Source organism: Eurosta solidaginis, chromosome 5 (genome assembly GCF_040869045.1).
Source record: "Eurosta solidaginis isolate ZX-2024a chromosome 5, ASM4086904v1, whole genome shotgun sequence".
Lineage (NCBI taxonomy): Eukaryota > Metazoa > Arthropoda > Insecta > Diptera > Tephritidae > Eurosta > Eurosta solidaginis.
In genome coordinates, this window is record NC_090323.1 from 149,032,538 (window position 1) to 149,056,225 (window position 23,688).

Below are 23,688 nucleotides of genomic sequence, written 5' to 3' on the forward strand. Positions count from 1 at the left end.
AATAGATGATAATAGAAAAAATATACCAAAAAAAAAATGTATATTAATATATTAGAAAAACAAAAGTATACATATGTACATACATATACGGTTGTGTCAAATTATATAAAAAATAATAATAACTGAATATATACGCGGTACACACGTAGATGTACAAACATAGATAAATATATGTAGATAAATATAGTATTTATAAATGGCAAACAAAAATACAGTATTAAAGATATATACTTGCATACATATATAGTATATATTATATATTTCTAAATAAGTGATATAAGTACATTAAGCAAAATCTATACAAACAATTCTCGATGTGGTCTCTAAATGTCCTAAATAAAATTATAAATTAATCACAAAAAAAGCTAAACTAAACATAAATCTGTAAGTACATACATAAATATACATATACAGATAAGTATACGTAGCTCTGTGGTATATAAGATATTGTTCAAACTGAATTGGAAGTACACAACTAAAGTAATACATTTGAAAACAAATGCTTTGTCATTACACCAAATGAAAGTTCGGGAAGAATAGCAAGCAATTGTTCAATCGAAAAGTTCAGTTCGTTATGTTGCGTAGAAATTGGAAACAACCAATATTTTACAATTTTGATACGAAGATTGCAGCAAGTACTTCTTGATCCTGAAAACCAAAGACATAGTGTACCTATACCAAGTGTGTTCACTAAGCGATAAACGTCAAAACTACAAACAGCCTCGCTCACCTGATGGAAATCTCAGGTCTAGAGTCGCATGTTTGGTCTCAACGACAACATTTTTGACTACCAATCGTATGGACTTTTTCAATTTTTCAATCATTCGGAGCATTCGGTAATGGTATCCATTTTGAATTCGCTGTCATTCCGAATCCAGCGAGTGCCTGTCAGAATGCTTGACAGATAAGTCAACACACTTGTACTTGTACACTATGACCAAAGATTATCCAGAACGATGCAAATCGACATTGGCGAACCTTTTTTCGAACATCCTTCTGACAGTTCAAAATTAGTTTGTGTTTCCTGATATCCCACATGAAATTATTGCGAAACTTTTTTTGATTTAGCATATATATACATACATACTTGTATATTGAATAAACTGTTTGCAACGCATCAACAAAAATAAACTACGGTTTTTGAGGTTGCGTATTTGCCATGACGTAGCAAAGGCATAGCCGTATATAATTTTTTGGCGTTTTGTATGAAAATACTACACCAGTTTGCAAATGCAATGATGCTAGGCCGATTGCCCTATTATTCACGGTTCACGATCAGGTGCAAATGGTTTTGCATGGTTTCATAGCAAATTTTCAATGCATACAACATGCAATACAACAACATAATATATGAAAATGCATCTGTCAAAAATTTTGCAGAATGCAATGCTAAATATCTATTGCTTTTGGAATGCAATCCACAAGGCACAATTTCGAACAGCTGATATTCCCTACAAGAACAGTTTTGGTTAGATTACTAATTGTCTCAATGGTAGGTAGTATAAAGCGAGTTTATGAAACGAAATTAATAAATATATGCCATTTTCTAACACACAAAAAAATAATTAAAATCACTCTTGAACTATTTTGTAATAATTAACTGAATAATGAAGTATTATCCGAAACTAAGAATTATTTTATTTAATGATTACTTAAACATAACTATAGCTTAGCTTTTAAAACTTTCTAAATATTAATCTCTGGAGTTTAAAGTTTTGCGCATTTCGTATTGTTCACTTTCAAAGTAAAGATGAGCTACAATTTTCACTAAGAATTTTCTGAGTATGCAGTTTTGTAGCTTATTAAATGTTAGTAAAGTGACAATCTTAATCCTCTAAAAATATTGAAAATTAGTAGTCATTCACTGAAACGGCATGCCTTAAAATATAGTACGAAAGTCGTTAGTTTTGTAATAAAACAAGTGTGGTATCTAAAATATAGAACGCAAAATTCAGAAGAGCTGAGATCACTTGATTTTTAAAGTTACTGCCTTAAGGGCCAACCTAATAGAAATTCTGACAGTTAAAAATTAGTTTATGTTTCCTGATATCCCACATGAAATTATTGCGAAACTTTTTTTGATTTAGCATATATATACATACATACTTGTATATTGAATAAGTATGCGTTGCGGCAATAGGCGCTTTCAGAGAACACTGTTTTTGTTAATGCGTTGCAAACATGTTTTCCTCAGTTTAGTGATAGAAAATTTGTTCTCTGAATAGCCATTTGAGCCAACTGTCAAATGAAATACAGATCCTTAAATTTTTTAAGGAAAATTACTTAAAATATTTTTTACACTTCGCCATGTATTAAGAGGAAACATTTTATTCAGCCGAATAAAAACGTTGAGCAAATGTAGCGAAATAAATTTCTGCTCAGTAAAGTAACGTAAACTTTCAACCGTTGAGTAGATGAAAAATACTCAAGGGTGCTTTCGGAAAGTTGCGTTTTTTTTGCGTCATCCCTTGTCAAATTTGTCTTGTAGACAAACCTTTTTCGGCGTAGTGCCATCATCAGTATTTTTTTTCTATAAGAACCTTGATCTGATGTTCTCAGAAGAACGAACCGGTTTCTCCCCAATCAAATTTTGACAAAGGACGGTGGAAAATCTTTCCAATATACATTGTTTTATTAGCTTGGCCTGTTAGTATTCTCTCGCCTTTCTTTGTATCACCCGTTGAAAATGGTGTGTACGGGTGTACTAACATTAAAGTTAAAGTTAACTACAGTTTAATCTTGCCACTTTGGTCGATAAGATAAAATAATACTGCTCATTTCAGTTTAAGCGGCTACATTGGCAGGGTAAAACTCTAGTAAACTTTAACTGTAGTTTAAACTAGCATTGAGGAGCGAGGCCTAAGTAAAATATTCAGTGTGTTCAGAGGTAGATGTGAGTAGAGATATTTGTTAGATCTTTTATCGCTGATGCCATATCGACCGCGTCATGGTCGGTGCTAATGTCAAGTGAACGTTTGTGTTTGCTTATAATGCGTCCTGATATAATTTTTATTCCGTGAAAACGAATTAGTTCGGGACTACGAATTCGAAGTTTGAAAAATAATCAAACTAGTTGAATTTGTTAACCACAAACGCGCCTTCAAGTCGAGAAAATAATACACGAAGTCGAAAAAAAGAAAATAAAATATGTCAAAGGTATGAAAAGTTGAAAGCTGCCTACGTTTTCGTTACGTGTTAAAGGCGAAGCATTCATAGTGTTGCTCAAAGTCGTAAGTAAGGGCGTAGCCAAGTTGACACAAGTCATAACGCCAAAGTCATAACCATATTTTTACTGGTCCATATTAATTGGCATCGGTTATTGGTGTACTAATCTAAAATGTGTGACAATTTCACAAGAAAGAAGAAACCGAAGAAATAACGAACAAATTCCACAAATATGTAAGTCAAAAGGCACCCCCAAAACAAAAAATTAAATATCCAAAAAATGAATGACAACTGAAATATTTATAGGTTATGGATATGGCGAAAAAGCAAAAGCCAATTGGTTGGTGTGGTATGGTTGTGGCTAGGGCGTTATGGTATGGCACCATTGACCAATTACATTTGTTGCGTTCCAATGAAGCGTGTTACAAATACGGATTGAAATTTAACATGCAAATGCAACAACAATGGGATACATACGGATCAATATGTTGTTGCATTTATATGTTAAATTGTTACCGGTATCTGGATCACTGTTTATTGGAACTCGAGGATTGATTTCCATAAGGTTGGTTGGATCACCTGTCTTAAAGTTCTCTCTGACACTGACTTTACTGAAGTATTATTATTGGCATCACTGTCGCCACTTTGTGCCACGTTGCGTATTGCTGTATCAGGTCCAGTAGTGCCGCTATTTAGAAAAACAGAGTCCCATCACATCTTTCATAAAAGTTATTAAACAATAAAAGTAGAAGAGAATTCCTTTTGAAAACTCCACAACTTGACAATAACTTTTTGTTGGCGAATATATAGACATTTCCCGTTTTGGGTTCACTCCGAATACCTCAACTTGTTTTGCATAAGTTACAATGTAAGCATACATATTATTTTCAGTCGGTGGTTAAACTGTAGTATATAAGTTTCCTAGCGTTAAACCCTGCTACTTTATCTATTAAAAAATTGAAATGATCAAAAGGCAAGGTTAAACTAAGCTGACTTTAACTGCAGCTTAAATTCACAAAGAAAATTTGGGTAAAAATTTTGCCTTGAATGTGGTTAATTAGAAATAGTTGTCGTCTTAAAGAAAAATTTGATAAACAGCGTTATAAAGTACGATATAAATATATTGACAATTATGTACCTTAGTAGTATGGTTTCATTTGACTTAAAAAAAGTTTCATTTTAAATGAAAAAAGTTTCATTTGACCCGAAAATGCTACACAACGCGACATCAGCACGGACAAGGCGACAGTCGTTTCGATCATATCTTGTTAATCTCTTCAAAGCCTTCTCTCCCCAGAGCGGTTTTAGAGATTGGTTTGCATAGTGCCAGTTATGAAATTCATAGAAGTTTTTAATTAAAACAGCGAAAATGAAAAAAAGGATTTAATTAATGAAGTTTGATAAAAGTGGCTACTGCTATTTTTCTGTTCGTAACTCCTTAGTCGGGCTAGTCATTCCGATATGAACGTGGTGACTATCAACGGTTTTCGATAAGCGATCGCTAGGTTTATCAACAAATTTGTCTCGAAAACTACAAATCTCATTACATCCTTTAGTTGGTGGCTTTTTTCTCAAAACAACTCTGACATTTATAATTTCTGAAATGAAAATTTGAAATAATTCTTGCTTCTAGTCATTAACATATTATTTATCAGTGTAAGCTCCTTCTATACAATGTAATAAAATAAATGCTACGGTTAAAAAAGGCTAAAATATTAAATACCTAAATACAATAAATATATGCAACGAATATGTATGTATATAATGTCATTGTGTTTAATTATAAGCCTGTATGTACACATAATAAATTATGTAAGTATACAAATTTTAATTAAATATAACATCGAGTTCTGTGTACCAACAATATAATTTCAGTTTTGGTGAAACCTCTTCCACTATACCATATAACCTATGGACATTTCTGCTAATATTATTATTATAGTTTGCTCTTAGATATGTAAAATCTAAACGATCAAATAAATGAAATTTCCAACGTAGGAAAAATTGTCAATTTGATGTTTTGGGATTTTTGTTATAAAAGACTAAGGCGCGGTATCCACATAAGCAATTCAGCAATGCCTCTGAAGAAAAATCTTAGAATTAACATATTCCAATTGAAAATGCACTTAATTTAAAGAGATAACACAAAACAGGAAAAAAAAACCCTTTAGCACAAATAGAATTGCAATTTCCATTCAAAAAATCCATAAATACAGTCACTGTTGCCCTTGGTATTTGACCGACTGTGCTCTTGCAGGGTCGCTGCTATTCGTAATGAGACACACATGTACTTATTTTCGAAATCAGTGCAGTGGTAGCAGCTGTGGTATGAGTTTTCTTGAGAAGTGAATTGCTTAACAAATTAAATTTTTCTTGAGCGTTGTATCAACTTTTCGCTTTTCTTTGATGTGGATACTAAGCTTTTGAAAATTTTAATTTTTTGCGATGTGGATACCGCGCCTAAAGCTGGAGACATTGGTGCATTGTTTACTATATAGTTTGGCAGCTTAATTCGAGGTTATGTTGCGAATAGAGTGGAAGGCACTCGCAGGCCGTGAAAATAGGCACTCGAATGGAGTGGAATGAAGAACAGTAGGAAGACCAGAGTTGCATTGGATCAATCATTGCATCAATATTAAAGATAAATTTAGAAAAAATAATTAAATACTTGAGTATAAGCAAACATTTTCTTTCAATTACTGCAATTAAGGTGTCCTAGATGATATATATTCCAAAATTATAACATTTTATGTCTGTTTAATAATTTAACTTCAATTTCCCTAAGATTTCCGTAATATGGCCATTAGTGATGTTTGTGTGTGTGTGCAAATTTTGAGCGATCAGCTGTTAGTTGCGCTACTTGGTAAAGTTTACAATGCATTGGTGCTTTATCGGTAACCGTATCGGTAACCTTTTAACAGCTGATTCGACCAGCCTTATGAGAATCAATGCAATCGATTATTGGTGCCGCTAAGGTCGTAACCGTATCGTAGCCAACCAATTGGTTTTTGGTTTACCGTCGTAACGATAAACAGCTGATTACGTTAGGGATACGACTACAGCGATACGACATACGGCACCAATGACTCGGGCTTAAAGGTTGTCTCCAACTCTTCTCAAACATTCAGGGACAAAAAGAGTTGACAAACCCGTTTCTCCTGTACCTCGCTTGTTTGTATGTACAAACATTTTCCCATTTTGTGAAATTATTTTTCTTTTGGTAGCTAAATCATAAAAAAATGTAAGATGCAAATATTCATACAAAGCCATACATATATATAGCCACCGATTTTCATAAAGCTTATGTATTTTAGTAATACCAAAGCATAAGTGCATCTGTATTAATAATAAACGTTTTCTTCAAAAGCATAAATCAAAATTAAACCTGATATTTATTTAATTTAACATACACTTATTAAAAATTTTTATAAATTCAAAAATTAAATTATAGAGTGAAATGGTTTCAGCTGTTATTGTTGAGTATATTTAGCTGAGTGCATTATGAAAATGTTGTCATGAATTTATTTATTTATATAGATATAGATTGATAGTTCTATACATTGGATTATATATGTATGTGTATTAAAAAGTCGACTATTATAACATATATACTTAAATATATATATTGACATATATATATGTTATACGTATTTTACTATATATGAATTGGTAATATACACAACCTTGGTTGTTATATTAAGTAATAATATACATATGTGACCCGGCCTATGAAAAGGTAGCTTATGACTCAAAAAAAGAAAAACTACCAAGAAGCTGAAGAAATGCATTGTTTATCTTTAACAGCTGTTTCTCGCAATTTCTTTTTTGAGTCATAAGCCACCTTTTCATAGGCCGGGTTACATATATAATAAATTTTGGTTATAGGTTTATTCATCTTTGAAATACTTAATAGCGTTTTCTTTTCTGGCTAAAGGGTTACGCTTTTGTACGCCGCGCAAGGGTTTTGTTCTATTCTAAAAAACAGGCAACGCCTTTACGGGGTATTTCGTTCTTTTGTGAAAATTGTTGCCTGCTCGCAACGCAAAAGCGTTACACTTTTACCCTGTACAAAATGGCGGTATGGCAGTGCAACTCTGTGAAACTCTCAATTCGCTTTTAAGCTGCAGACATTGGTGCTTTATCGGTAACCGTATCGGTAACCTTATAACAGCTGATTCGACCAACCTTATAAGAATCAATGCAATCGATTATTGGTGCCGCTAAGGTCGTAACCGTATCGTAGCCAACCAATGGGTTTTTGGTTTACCGTCGTAACGATAAACAGCTGATTACGTCAGGGATACGACTACAGCGATAATACAAACGGCACCAATTACTACGCTTTAAGTTCCACATATACTCTGTTAATATGAGTGAATATGGCGAGTTGAAATGTTCTTTGTATGCACTATAAATCAGAGCCGGCCACACAAATACTAAAACAATTGCATAAGTGTGTGTAAAAATTGAGTATCAACTCCCCACAGTGTGCTAAAAGAAAATGTGGACTGTGAAGTTCGAAATTAAAAAGGACTCTGGTTATTTGATTTCAAGCTAATCCTAAAAATATTTACTTATATTCACATAACTAAGAACGCGGAGGTCGAGCTAGCCAGATAAAACTTTTTTATAAAAGAAGGTATGGTGTTTCTTCAATGCAAAATTTACTTAAAAAATTTACTTTTTCATTAAGAAAGAACTATTAAACAAAATAAATGTAAACATAGAAATATATATTTTCAAAACGTAAAGTTATTCAATAAAAAAAAAATGTATAAAAATTAATAAAACTAAGTAGAACGTATAAAAAGTTACTTATATTAAATTGTCAATATTTATTAATAATTAATTAATTATTATTAATTATTAATATTTAAATTGTCAATATTAATATGTATGTTCACAGGAACTTAATAATACTAACTAAAACGTATTAAAAGTCACTTTAACCTTGCAGCATATTGTTTTCATTATGTGCCCAAAAAGTAGCATGGACTTTTCCTTTTGCATTCACTGTTGATTTTAGTGAGTGACAAGCGAAAGCAAACGATCGTGATCGCACATCGTTAGTGTCTGTGTGAAAATACGCACTCAAATTGCACAATGTGCAACTTTTGGTCGGCTCTGCTATAAATGTTGAACATTTTCTGGGGTAGGAGTAACTCTATTAAGGCTTTACCATTTACTTAGGCAACAATTTACTTCAGAAAAGTAAAACGCTATGAGTTTCAAAGTTTTCAAAAGCATAATTTATACAAATTAGCGAGTGAAATCTACATTCTATAGCAGCGCGTGTAACTGTCGTTTGAACTTGAACTCATTCAGCAGCACGACGGTGCTACGCGGCGTATGAGTAATATTTTAGCTATATATATGTATGTATTAGGGATGGCGCGAAACTTCGATACTGAAAGGTCGGAATACCGATTAATTTAGAATCGCAGTTACAATATATGTAAGGAGGGAGATTTGAGAAGGCATCTACTTCCTTTCTAAATGAATACACGGTACTTTGTTGGTGGCATTTGTCTCAGACGTTGACATACACACCCTAGCGGAGAATGGTAATACCATTATACCATACCATACCAAATGCCACCAACAAAGTACCGTGTATTCATTTAGAAAGGAAGTAGATGCCTTCTGTGCATGGGAACTGTAACCAGCCACTTATTGATGGAAGGGGTGATAGGCGTATGATCAACGTTGACGGACATATTACGGTTGCTGATGTAATCGATGAACGGTGACTAGGTTTGCAACGGACTGATGTCGTATCAACCAGCAGAGAAGTTTACATTGGTAGGACTGACGATAGGTGACTTGGGGGTGTGATGGCCTCACCCGATGAAGCCGTGGATCGATTTCCAAGCAACCAGTGGTTTGTGAAATCGATACTCGGTGGGTTCTAGATGACAAATCCGTGGAAAAGATTGGTGGACCGGCGATGACAAATAGGTGGATCGATTCCCAAGCAACTGGTGGTTGGCGGAATCCATACTCGGCTAGTCGTAGATGACTAATCGGGATAAGATTGGCGAGGCGCAGAAGACGATTCGTTTGATCGATATTCAAGCAACAGGTAGTTGGTGAGATCTATGCCCCGCGAGCTAGCGCTGATGTATCATTGTATTGGTTAATAACGGTGGATCGATTTCCGAGCAGCTGAAGGCTGTCCGGAAAGTTTCAGCCGGAACTTGTCCGGAAAGATCCAGTCTCTTTTTCATTCCCAGAGATGAAATATAAACATAAATTTCTTTCCGAATTTTTTCAGGGATTATTTTAACACACTTTTGAATGTTGTGCTATAAGACATTATTGCCCTAATTGCCGCTTGGCTGTCAATGTAAAAATTGACGCGGCTACAGTTTAAGCTATTTTCCTACAATTTTCTACTGCGTTTGTCACGGCTACTATATCATTCTGAAATACACTACACTGATATGGTAGCTTGTAGAAACTGTTTATTTCCGGATCAGCGCAGTATACCTCTATAATTTTGGAACCATCGGTGTACATATGCATCGTCTCATCTGCCATTTGAGCGCTCTTGCGCCAACATTTCACCTTTATTGTGGATCTAGAAGACCCATTTAAGCCCAGTTAAGGCACTGTATCATAGTCTGTACGTCAAATATTTGATGACGCTATATTAGTATGGCCGTATGATTTGCGTTCAAGCTGTCCCGAGGCATTGAATATCGTTTCAGTTGTTAATGCTTTGTTCTTCGCCATCAGTTGAATGTGGAGAATTACATACAGTGCAGCCGGCGGGGCTGTTTTCAGGGCTCCCATTATGCTAAGCATTGATAACCCTTCGAGGTACCTCTAATTTTCTGAGGAAGTGAATTTTTTCAGTGGCCGTCCACCAAACAAGGGCTACATAGTATATGAGCAACTTTACAATCACTATAAATATCCAATGAGAGAGAGGGCTATAGATCCCTCGTACATCCCAGCATTCTTTTACATTCATAAAGTGCCGTCGGTGCCTTCTATACTCTCTTCTCCGCGTTCAGTTTCTACGACAAATTACTATATAGACTTATTCCTCGATGTTTTCTTCAAGCTTTCTCCGGTCGGATCATTCCGGAACTAATGTGATTTAAAAATTGCTTTCAAAAACGAATCGTAAGGCACGATACGGCCCGAAATTTATGTTGAGCATGAAAAAAATTCGATGAAAACTCAACTACCGAGAATCCCATCTCCAATTAACACAAATGATCAAAACATTTCAATCAATTTTTTTTAATTATTACCTCTCATATTCTCACTACATTACACCTTGTTGAAAAAATAAATTAAATAATAAACAACAATAATTTTTTTTTTATTATATATGTACATATTATAACTAAATATGTAATAACTGATCTCTACTGTGTTCTATCAAATTAAGGATAAAAACAGATTAAAACGTATTGAATCAAGAAAATAACAGACAAGAAAAATACGAAAATTTTAAATTATTGAATAAAACAAAATATGTTTATGTAAAACAAAAACACGTATGTATAATTAAAATAAAAATGCAATTTATATATATACACATACATAAATATAAATAGCCATAAATATCTATAGAAATATATTTTCTCTTTTGAGATGAGATAGTTTTAAAATTAAAACGGTGAATATGAAAATTGTATCAGAGAATTATTATACTATAATTAAAAAAGCAGTGAACCAAATATTGTAATATACATACATACATACGCACGAATATACCATTATTAAGTATGATTGTTAAAATGTGAGGGATATCACACAAAAAAAGGAGAAAATGTATCTATATGTATATCAGTAAGAGAAATGTGTCTTCATAACATTTAAATCTCATGACATACTTCAAGGGCATATTCAAAAAGCACATGAAAAACACTAAATTGTTAAAAAAATATATTTTACGGATTTAACGATAAAGTTACATAGCTACTAAATATCAAAATGGTTAGTAAGGAAATAAAATGATTTAAACAAAAATTTTAAAATTTAAAAAATACCATTTCGACTACTTTTTCGCCGTCTCCATTTTCAAAGGATATGTGTTTTTTACAGATAGATCTTTGCTCACGTTATAGGGGAATACTGATCGTAAGCGTAAGGTGTAAAGAGAAAGTGTAGTCTTTGCAATCGGTATGCTATATGGGGGATATATTTAGAATTCAAATGCAGTTCTAGTGTGTGATAATGGCATGCTTTATGAAGTTCTAGGGAACCAAAGAGAAAGTCGAAGACTAGGTAAGTGGTGGAGTTGATATGAGCGAAATCACATATAAATTAAATTCTCTGAGCATGTTCACAATTTTTATGCATACAAGTGCACGAAGAGATGTACACATTGCTGCTTGCTACGAAGTAAAGAACCAGATATATAATGGCAACATGAGCAAATACGCTACTTTTATTTGCTGATACACGAAGTAATTACAAAATGAAAGGACTTCATGTCATATTCAGGTTTATGATGCAATTTTTTCTTTTTAGGGTTTTATTGGTTGCAATATCTTTGAACATTTTTTGTTTAGACTTATATGAAATAAAAAAGTACAAGAAAACAACAAAATTTATAATTAAATTAAACAAAATTAAACAAAAAGAATAATATAAAATAAAATAAAAAAATTAAAATAAACTAAAAAATAACAATATAAAATAAAATTGAAAGAAACGAGACGAAATAAAATAAAAAATAAAACAAAACAAGAAAAATAAAATAAAATAAAGTAAGATAAAATAAAATAAAAAATAAATAAAATAAAACAATATAAAATAAAACAAAAACTAATAAAATAAAATAAAATAAAACAAAGTAGATTTAAATAAAAAAAACTAAATAAAATAAAATAAGACTAAATTAAGTTAAATTGAATTAAAAAAGATCAAACAAAATAAAATAAAACAAAATAAATTGAAGTGAAATAAAATTAATTTTATTTGTTTAAAGAAATAAAAATATAATAAAGCAAAATAAAATAAAACAAAAATGAAATCAAAAAACACATGTGTAACCCTTCTATTACAAACGCATAAGAAACCAATAAGAAGACTATGACAAGCTGATAATAAATCGAATAGTCGACGGTAATAATCGGATATCAATAATAAAGCAATAATAAAGCAATAATTTGTCGGTATCGGTTGTTACCGATAAGAAACAAACGATGTTCTTCCCAAAAAGCCGAAAACTATTTCTTTCTGACAAAATTGCCTATGTTCTGGTTTAACTTCAACCCCTCGGTGAGCTCTACTTAACTTGAAAACTTTGGTTTCTAGATGTTCACCTGTATGTTTACACATTGAGTACTTGGTACTCACTTGTTTTTTTGTTTTTTTTTTTTTTTTTTTGTTTTTTTTAAGTAGAAATTAAATTTTTTCAACTTGTCTTTTACTTCATCTTAGAAGTCGCATGCAGCTGAACCCCCACAGAACGTAGTATGCCCCGAATTTAGTGTTTTGCCAGGCAGTAGCAAAACAAGTATTTAACAGGGATATCAACCACATCAAAAATTAAAGCAATTTGGTTCATTGGTTCAAACTACTTCAGGCAAAACTATTGCCGGTTCACGAATCAGTTTGCGGGTACATCTGAAACGCCGAACTGCTGTTTATCAACGATATCAAGGAGGTTAAACTTATATATAGCCTTGTGTCAATCGGTATAAAGTACGGACTTGTTTGCTATCCCGGTATATAATCCACTTTCTCAACGTTTGCTTAAAATGAGAAGGCGGCTCTTTAGTATATGATAAATTTATTCCGGTTTTTGTTTTTTATAAATTATTCTGTTTCCAAATCATTCCATTGCTTGAACAAATTTAAAATTTTGCACCTTGTTCATATCATGTGAATAATGTGCTACAACGTGTTCAAACTTCATTTGCAACGAACCCGATATTTATACAATCAAACACACACTAACACAATACACACACTTACGCATACATGCGTAGAAAATATGAGTATATAGTACATAAAAGTACATAAATTGAAAGCAGAAAACTGAAGTCGTCTATTCTCCAATTGATCTAACCAATAAAGAAAATCTAAGATATATGTAAATCTATACATGTATTATTTATTTAGCTGAAGTATACAATATATACAAGCAAATATTTGAAAATAGGCAAATAAGTAAATGTGTCAGATATTGAAAATAAAAAATATATCAAATAAACTAAATTATTCACCGAAAGAGTTAAAATACTAATAAAAATATACATTCTAGCAATTTATTGCAAAAAAAAAAATTATAAAAAAATTTTATAAAATGAAAATAAAAAAAAAAAAAATTAATATTTTTAAAAAATATAAAAGGCATATATAAAAAAAAATTACTAAAAAGAATAAAAAACCTTTAAAAAAATTATAAAAATATTTAAAAATGTAATAAAAAAAAAAAAACCAAAATCGCAATACATACAAAATACACTGATTTAGTAAACTAAATATACTTAAATATATATACAACATTTAGAAAGCGAAATGTACGTATTTATATAGTAATTACAAAAATAAGGATATAAACGATCAACATTAATATGTACATATATATGTATGTACAAAGGCGTATGTAACAAAATGCGAATAAATTTCCAACGCAAGGAATTCGATGATTTTGATTAAAACGTAAAGCAAATATGTATTAATGTTTGTAGAAGGTATCTAAGTAAATGCAAATATATGTACATAGTATATAATGTGTACTGTATATGAGTTGGTATGTACGAGTATGTAGAATTGTGCTAATGAAGCGTTAAACGAAATAAATTGCAACATTGAATTATATACATATATATACAAATAAATATATATTAACATACATATATACTAGATATAATTAGCGTAATTATAAAGGCTGTAATTTTAAGTAAACTAACAATTTAATAAAAAACAACGCTAAACGATTATGTGAACAACAACAAGAAAAACAAACAAAAACAATGAATTATACTAAATATGAACTAAAAGCATAACAAATATTGAACAAAAGAAACAAACATTTCACCCACTCAATGAAATTACCTAAGTAATCTTTATCTTAAACAATAAATAAATAAAATATACATTATACTAAATAAATATTTATGAAAATCTATATTAATGTAATAAATACCTACTAAGAAAAATAATAAACTAACTCTGAATAAATAAATAAAGAAATATTCGTAAAATCATCTGAATCAAACTTTGTTTTTATTGATTTGTTATACTTGTTTACATAGCGTTTCAGCTTCAGTTGTAAGGGTAATTATTAGGGCGGCTCTTAAAGGCATAATATGAACGATTTTTTTCAACTCAAAGCATGGCGCTTCAAAATTATAATTTTTTTAATCATTTGAAACTTTTGGTCCCGATTGAAGACGGCCAAGATGTGTCTTCATATTGTGGCGAATATTTGCATTTCGGTTCATCACTATGCTGCTACTAAATAAATGCACAACTGGAAAGAAGCAAGCAGCATGTAAACCAGGGATAACCATTTAGTTGAATAATTATTGGCACCACTTCACACGCATTGTTATTCTCTTTCATTTTTAGTTGTCGCTCAACAAGCACAGTAGCAACATCGATTGTTGGTGTCGCTTGTTTGCGTACGACTATGCTATTTATGCGAGACATTTCGTAATCTTGCTCATAAATAAACAAAATTCTTGCATACGATGTTTCCCCGTTGCTTGTTAATAGGCGAATGAATCGTGCATCAAGGGATTCGTACGATCATCGTGCTCTCACTAATACAGCCACAGTTTCAATTTTGGTTATCCCTGATGTAAACATCAAAGCAAGTAGCCAAGGAGAATATTTCAAATACATACAGCAGCTAGGAGCAGAATTTGTTACTCACGCATACACGCACATATAACTAGAAGACGAACCGTGAATACCAGATACATACAAGAGAAATAAATAATCAGCTATTCGCAAAAAGTCTAAGACTTAGGAGAAATATGCGAACGAGGCACCAGAGAGTATAAAACCAGAGAAAACTGAGGAATAGGGAGTCAGTTTGATTTTATCACGAAGTACGCGAGTATTGTAATTGTGAAGTACTACTGCCACACTAGAGTTGTAAATAACGAACGTTTTGCCATACTGAATATTTGAGTTATTTATTCGACAGTTGATCGATTCGAAAATAACGGCCGATACACCGGTAAGTTTTAAGAATATTCAATTATATTATTATATTTTTCTAAGAGAAACTGAAAATAAAGAATGAAACATTTACGGGCATATTGCAATGGTACCATTTCGAAATCCGCCAATGTAATCATCATCAAGCAATTTCGTAATGTTATCAAAAGTTTCACCGAGATTCGAACCGCGAATCACACGGTGAAACTGCAGTTGCCTTAACCACTAGGCTATCCTGCTGGTATTTATTTTCATGATTATTTCAGTTTTTCTTATTTCTACACTAACAACACAATTGAGCCATTCTGTTCTATTAATTTGTGTGTTGTGTAGATTTGTTTTTATGTATTATGGAATTTTTATTTAATAATTAGTACAACATAACGGGATGGATATAAATAAAAAAAATAAGGCGCGATACATCTCCGAAGAGATTTAGGCCGGGTCTATTCCAATTTGTGTTGTACTCCAAATAATTTTACATACAAATTGGCGGGACGGGACCTACATATTTTACGCCGACTCCGAACGTCATCTGCAAGGCAGATGAGTTTTCACTGAGAGGCTTTACATGGCAGAAGCACACTCGGAGTATTTGCCAAATCACTGCGGAGGGGCTAAACCACTTAGAAAAACAACAACAACACAACGCTGGCCGCCACGGGATGGATATTATGTGAGTATGTCCGATGTCCCTCCAGACCGGTACGACCTAATCTAAGCATTATTCTAGAACCGTAAAATATGCTTTCCAAAATTCAAAATTGTTTCGAATACTAAAATTTTGCTACATTTTTCAGATCGCTTCTTAGTTAAAAATTTCTCAAAGCTGTTTAACGAAATCGACTTATCTGTCTTTCCAGAGGGAATACCACAGAATGAGATATTTATAGGGAAAACCCACTTTTTATTTCCTAAAAATGAGCTCACACACTACTTTATCATGTACAGTTATAGGTAATTAAATGTACTTTGGTCATAGCGACATTCATTGACCTACAATAAAAATCATACCATAAAAAATACACACACATCAATATGTTTGTGTACATATTAAGGTGGGACGCCTTATTTAAAAGTGATCGAAGCTAAAAAAGAAGTTTAAATATTAACAATCATCCTCGATTCCGCACTAAAGCAGTTTTATTTCCAGCAGAACGCTTCAGTGATATTTTGTTCACTTTTGAACAAATTTTGTTGATTGAGTTTCAAATAACAAAAAGCTTATGAATTGATTTGCTTTGAAAATAAGTTAGTGTTTAATTTGTCAATTCAATAATAACACTACTCGACAAAAAAAATCTCCAAAAATAAAATTGGCCTTTCCTAAAGTAAAATTTTCTCCTGATTCCGAACATGACTTCCATTTTCCTGTGGCAGATCTAGTTTACGAGATATCGGCAAAAATATGAAAATTTCAATTTTTGCAGAACACTACTTCATATAGGTAGGGCAAAAATTTGTAGTTTCCATTTTTTCGTTTTAAGCTGTTAAATTATACATTATACTAATTCCCGTAAACATTTTTTGCCTTCACCTCCTTTCAGTATCTTCAGTAGTATGGCCAAAAAACGTTGAACAAATTTTGAGGAAAAAAAGAAATTTTTTACAAAATTTCAGATTTAACCACTTTAAAATCGGAAAAATTCTATGGACGAAAAAAAGTTAGCCCTCCTATGTTGTACGTAATTTAACTACAAAAATTTTAAGCATACCAGTACAACAATCAGACGTGCCGTTGAGACTACAGCCCCGTTAACTTGCAAGCGTCTTGCCTACAATTTTTTATAGATACAATTTTTATTCAAACTAAGTTTTTATTTTTTTATAACGTTTTATTATATACATATGTTTGCACGTTAAACTGTATTCAATTGAGTAATATGAGTATAAATCAGCAAATTCAGTAAAAAACAACAACGACAACAACATTAAATACATACATATCTACATCTAAAAAAAGTGAAATTGAGCGATTTTACCGTGGTGGTCAATAGTGAGGGACGTGGGTACTTTTAACAACCCGTTTATAATTTTCTGGGTTTGTCTCCCGTATTACTGTCCAGCAATAATCTCCCATCATTTCTTCGTTCCAAAAACCTTGGTAACGCTTTTCAAAAGTTATGAGGTCTTGGTGAAACCTTTCACCCTGTTCATCACTTTCAGCACCTAGGTTTGCGGGAAAATTATCCAAATGTGAATGCAAAAAATGTATTTTGAGGGGCATGTTGCATTTCATAGCACTGTAGTTTTTCAACAAGTCTTTGACCATCTCTCTATAGTTGGGATCTTTGTTGTTGCCAAGAAATCCTCTAACGACTTGCTTAAAGCTGTCTCAAGCAGCTGCTTCTACTGATGATAAATGATTCGCCAAATTTTAGTCTTTTGCAACTTTTTAATTTGCGGACCAACAAATATACCTTCTTTTAATTTCGCTTGAGTTATTTTAGGGAAAAATTTCGTTAGGTACTGGAAGGATGGCGCCTTTACAAAATTTTTCATTAATCCTAATTTGATGTGAAGTGCTGGAAAAATAACTCGTTCGGGATTTACTAAAGGCGTGTTTGCGATATTGAAGGCACCTGGTTCGTACTCAGCTCTTGGTGGCCAGTTTTCCTGAATATAATGGGTTTCTCTAGCACGGCTGTCCCAAAGACAGAGAAAACAGCAATATTTAGTGAAACCTCCTTGAAGTCTGAGAATTATAGCTACAACCTGGGATGTATTTCATAAACTATTTATTTTAAATTGTACCACCGAAACTGCTTACCTTTAAGTCCGCACAAATTTTCCAATTAAATTGTTTATATTGAATGAACTCAAGTAAATTGGATATGCTTAAATAAGTTTCTTTAGTGTTCTCAGAATGTGCCACTGGTATTGACGGTAACGACTTTCCTTTATGGAGTAATGCTGCTTTTAAACTGTGCTTTGAACTGTCTATAAAAAAGCGCCAATCATCCACTTTATTTTCTAATTTTAGCGCTTCAAATAAACCTTGAACATCAGCAGTAGCAAACATTTTCACTTTTAAGAAAAAAAAAGAAGAGAAAGTCTTGTGTCTATTTCGAAATTTGGAAGTACTTGTCGAAGGGCCCAGGCTGCCCCATTTCTGCAAACGAGATCCTAGAACTTCACTATCAAATTTCTATAATTTCAAATCTCTGGCGAAGTCATTAAGTTCGGCTTGTGAGACTCGATGTGGGACCTCTCCTTCTTGTTCACTGTTTGAATTATCTGCTTCGGAGTCACTTTCGCTTGAGGCTTCAAAACTTATAGGCGGCCTAGGCATGGGTAAGGTATGGTCATGTAGTTTTGGGTTTTTAGCTGATGCCACATTTGGATAACTTATTATTTTCCTCTTTTTTCTCGTTTTACCTTTAAGGTATATCACGCGAAAATAGCACTGGTCGTGGTTAAAGGGTTCAGTCCACATCATTGGAACACCAAACTTCATGTTATGACCTTTACCTGATACCCATCTCATTAAAGTTAATCTACAGGAGGAGCAAATAACATGAGGTGTCCAAGATGTATCGAGATTTTTTACACGGAAACCGAAATAATGAAAGCATGCATCTTTGACAGAATTAGTTATTTTCCGAGCTGAGTTTCCGAAAATATAATGTCCGCAAATAAAGCAAAATCATCCGGATTATTTTTATACTCAGTTGAGCAGAACTCACAGAGTATATTAACTTTGATTGGATAACGGTTGATTGTACAGGTATAAAGGAATCGAGATAGATATAGACTTCCATATATCAAAATCATCAGTATCGAAAAGAAATTCGATTGAGCCATGTCCGTCCGTCCGTCCGTCCGTCTGTCCGTTAACACGATAACTTGAGTAAATTTTGAGGTATCTTGATGAAATTTGGTATGTAGGTTCCTGGGCCCTCATCTCAGATCGCTATTTAAAATGAGCGATATCGGACAATAACCACGCCCACTTTTTCGATATCGAAAATTTCGAAAAATTCAATACCAAATATGGATTAAGCGATGAAACTTGGTAGGTGAGTTGAACTTATGACGCAGAATAGAAAACTAGTAAAATTTTGGACAATGGGCGTGGCATCGCCCACTTTTAAAAGAAGGTAATTTAGAAGTTTTGCAAGCTGTAATTTGGCAGTCGTTGAAGCTTTCATGATGAAATTTGGCAGGAACGTTACTCTTATTACTATATGTCTGATTAATAAAAATTAGCAAAATCGGAGAACGACCACGCCCACTTTTTAAACAAAATTTTTTTTAAATTCAAATTTTTAAAGAAAAGTTAATATCTTTACAGTACATGAGTAAATTATGTCAACATTCAACTCCAGTAATGATATGGTGCAACTAAATACAAAAATAAAAGAAAATTTCAAAATGGGCGTGGCTCCGCCCTTTTTCATTTAATTTGTCTAGGACACTTTTAATGCCATAAGTCGAAAAAAAATTTACCAATCCTTGTGAAATTTGGTAGAGGCTTAGATTCTAGGACGACAACTATTTTCTGTAAAAAAGGGCGAAATCGGTTAAAGCCACGCCCAGTTTTTATACACAGTCGACCGTCTGTCCTTCCGCTCGGCCGTTAACACGATAACTTGAGCAAAAATCGATATATCTTTACTAAACTCAGTTCGCGTACTTATCTGAACTCAATTTGTATTGGTGTAAAAATGGCCGAAATCCGACTATGACCACGCCCACTTTTTCGATATCGAAAATTACGAAAAATGAAAAAAATGCCGTAATTATATACCAAATATGAAAAAAGGGATGAAACATGGTAATTGTATTGGTCTATTGACGCAAAATATAACTTTAGAAAAAAACTTGGTAAAATGGGTGTGACACCTACCATATTAAGTAGAAGAAAATGAAAAAGTTTTGCAGGGCGAAATCAAAAGCCCTTGGAATCTTGGAAGGAATACTGTTCGTGGTATTACATATATAAATAAATTAGCGGTATCCGACAGATGATGTTCTGGATCACCCTGGTCTACATTTTGGTCGATATCTCGAAAACGCCTTCACATATACAACTAAGGGCCACCCTTTTAAAACCCTCATTAATACCTTTAATTTGATACCCATATCGTACAAACACATTCTAGAGCCACCCCGTTTATGGCGATATCTCGAAAAGGCGTCCACATATAGAACTAAGGCCCACTCCTTTTTAAAATACACATTAGCACCTTTCATTTGATACCCATATCGTACAAACTAATTCTAGAGTCGCCCCTGGTCCACCTTTAAGGCGATATTTCGAAAAGGCGTCCACCTATAGAACTAAGGCCCACGCCCTTTTAAAATACTTATTAACACCTTTCATTTGATACCCATATTGTACAAACGCATTCTAGAGTCACCCCTGGTCCACTTTTATAACGATATTCTGAAAAGGCGTCCACCTATAGAACTAAGGCCCACTCCCTTTTAAAATACTCATTAACACCTTTCATTTGATACCCATATCGTACAAACAAATTCTAGAGTCACCCCTGGTCCACCTTTATGGCGATATTACGAAAAGGCGTCCACCTATAAAACTAAGGCCCACGCCCTTTTAAAATACTCATTAACACCTTTCATCTGAAACCCATATCGTACAAACAAATTCTAGAGTCACCCCTGGTCCACGTTTATGGCGATATCTCGAAAAGGCATCCACCTATAAAACTAAGGCCCACTCCCTTTTAAAATACTCATTAACACCTTTCATTTGATACCCATATTGTACAAACGCATTCTAGAGTCACCGCTGGTCCACTTTTATAACGATATTCTGAAAAGGCGTCCACCTATAGAACTAAGGCCTACTCCCTTTTAAAATACTCATTAACACCTTTCATTTGATACCCATATCGTACAAACAAATTCTAGAGTCACCCCTGGTCCACGTTTATGGCGATATCTCGAAAAGGCATCCACCTATAGAACTAAGGCCCACTCCCTTTTAAAATACTCATTAACACATTTCATTTGATACCCATATCGTACAAACAAATTCTAGAGTCACCCATGGTCCACCTTTATGGCGATATTTCGAAAAGGCGTCCACCTATAGAGCTAAGGCCCACGCCCGTTTAAAATACTCATTAACACCTTTCATTTGATACCCATATCGTACAAACAAATTCTAGAGTCACCCCTGGTCCACGTTTATGGCGATATCTCGAAAAGGCGTCCACACATAGAACTAAGGCCCACGCCCTTTTAAAATACTCATTAACACCTTTCATCTGATACCCATATCGTACAAACAAATTCTAGAGTCACCCCTGGTCCACGTTTATGGCGATATCTCGAAAAGGCATCCACCTATAAAACTAAGGCCCACTCCCTTTTAAAATACTCATTAACACCTTTCATTTGATACCCATATCGTACAAACAAATTCTAGAGTCGCCCCTGGTCCACCTTTATGGCGATATTTCGAAAAGGCGTCCACCTATAGAACTAAGGCCCACGCCCTTTTAAAATACTCATTAACACCGTTCATTTGATACCCATATTGTACAAACGCATTCTAGAGTCACCTCTGGTCCACTTTTATAACGATATTCTGAAAAGGCGTCCACTTATAGAACTAAGGCCCACGCCCTTTTAAAATACTCATTAACACCTTTCATTTGATACCCATATCGTACAAACAAATTCTAGAGTCGCCCCTGGTCCACCTTTATGGCGATATTTCGAAAAGGCGTCCACCTATAGAACTAAGGCCCACGCACTTTTAAAATACTCATTAACACCTTTCATTTGATACCCATATTGTACAAACGCATTCTAGAGTCACCCCTGGTCCACTTTTATAACGATATTCCGAAAAGGCGTCCACCTATAGAACTAAGGCCCACGCCCTTTTAAAATACTCATTAACACCTTTCATTTGATACCCATATCGTACAAACAAATTCTAGAGTCACCCCTGGTCCACCTTTATGGCGATATTTCGAAATGGCGGGCGTCCACCTAAAGAACTAAGGCCCACGCCCTTTTAAAATACTCATTAACACCTTTCATTTGATACCCATATAGTACAAGCAAATTCTAGAGTCACCCCTGGTCCACGTTTATGGCGATATCTCGAAAAGGCGTCCACACATAGAACTAAGGCCCACTCCTTTTTAAAATACTCATTAACACCTTTCATTTGATACCCATATTGTACAAACGCATTCTAGAGTCAACCCTGGTCGACTTTTATAACGATATTCCGAAAAGGCGTCCACCTATAGAACTAAGGCCGTTGCTCAACGTCATGTAGCGGAGCTTTATTAACTTTGCATCTTCTCTTATCGTGAGTCTTCTTCAGGATCTGGCTCATCGTGAAAATCTAGTTGATAGTAGATATACAAGGTTTGAAGTCGCACTGATAGGCTCCAATCAGTTCGCTGACTATGGGCTTCAATATTTCACTGAGTATGCTAGATAGAACCTTATTTGCAATATTAAGCATTCTGATTACGGTAATTGGCGCGATTTGCGGCATCGCCTTTCTTGTGGATTGGGCAGAGCACACCTGAATTTCAATCTGAAGGTATGTGCTCATCCGACCGTATTTTGCATAGCAGTTTATGCATGCTCTTACCAACTCTTCGCTTCCTTATTTGAACAGCTCGGCGGGTATTCCATCATTACCTGGCGCCTTGTTTTTTTTTTTTTTTTGTTTAGCCGGGATATTGTAATTTCACATCGTCATAAGTCGGGTGGTGCAAGAACGTGATTTCCGTCATCGGCGGTTATGGTACCGGGTTCGTCTTCTCCTTCGCTAGCTAGCAATGAGAAGTGTTCCCTTCACAACTTAGCCACGCTCTGTGCGGTAGTTACTATGTCGCCATTATTATCGCTGCAGGAATCCGCTAAGAATAAATAAAAGAAAACGCCACCATATAAAATGACCCACCCTAATACACACATATATACATTTATATGTGCATTAGCGTGCGCCATAAATTACGATATTTTTTTCGATCCCACACGAAAATATCAGAAAATACATATGTCAAAAGAAAAACTGGAATTCGGGTCCTTGACATTATTTTGTCCTGCGAAGTTTGGAGAATTTTTTTGCTTGATAATGAAAAATTCTGCACAAAAAAAATGTATGTAGAAACTTCAATGTCGAGGATCAAAATTTGGCTCAATATACAATTTAGTGCTGAATATGATTCATGTATTCATTTTATCATAAAAAAATTTCCTCATACTTTGCAAGAGTTTTGACGTCTCGCGTGATTTTCGAATCTTGAAATACTCGTCAAGCTAGGGAGCTTCTTGGCATTCAATTTAATTGCTGCACGGGCAGTTTTAAATAGAGCTTACGATTTCTTCTGGAGCACGAGCGAAAATTTCCACAAATCCACACAAATAAAAAAAACCCAG

General features: G+C 33.8%; 1 long non-coding RNA gene across 1 annotated transcript; it reads left to right on the forward strand.

Moving 5' to 3' along the window:
- The first annotated feature begins 942 nt into the window (after positions 1–942).
- On the forward strand, positions 943–17,315 carry LOC137253816 (uncharacterized). The gene is made up of 3 exons (XR_010953894.1): positions 943–15,325; positions 15,681–15,982; positions 16,854–17,315. It is a non-coding gene; the product is annotated as an uncharacterized lncRNA (long non-coding RNA).
- The last annotated feature ends 6,373 nt before the right edge of the window (positions 17,316–23,688 follow it).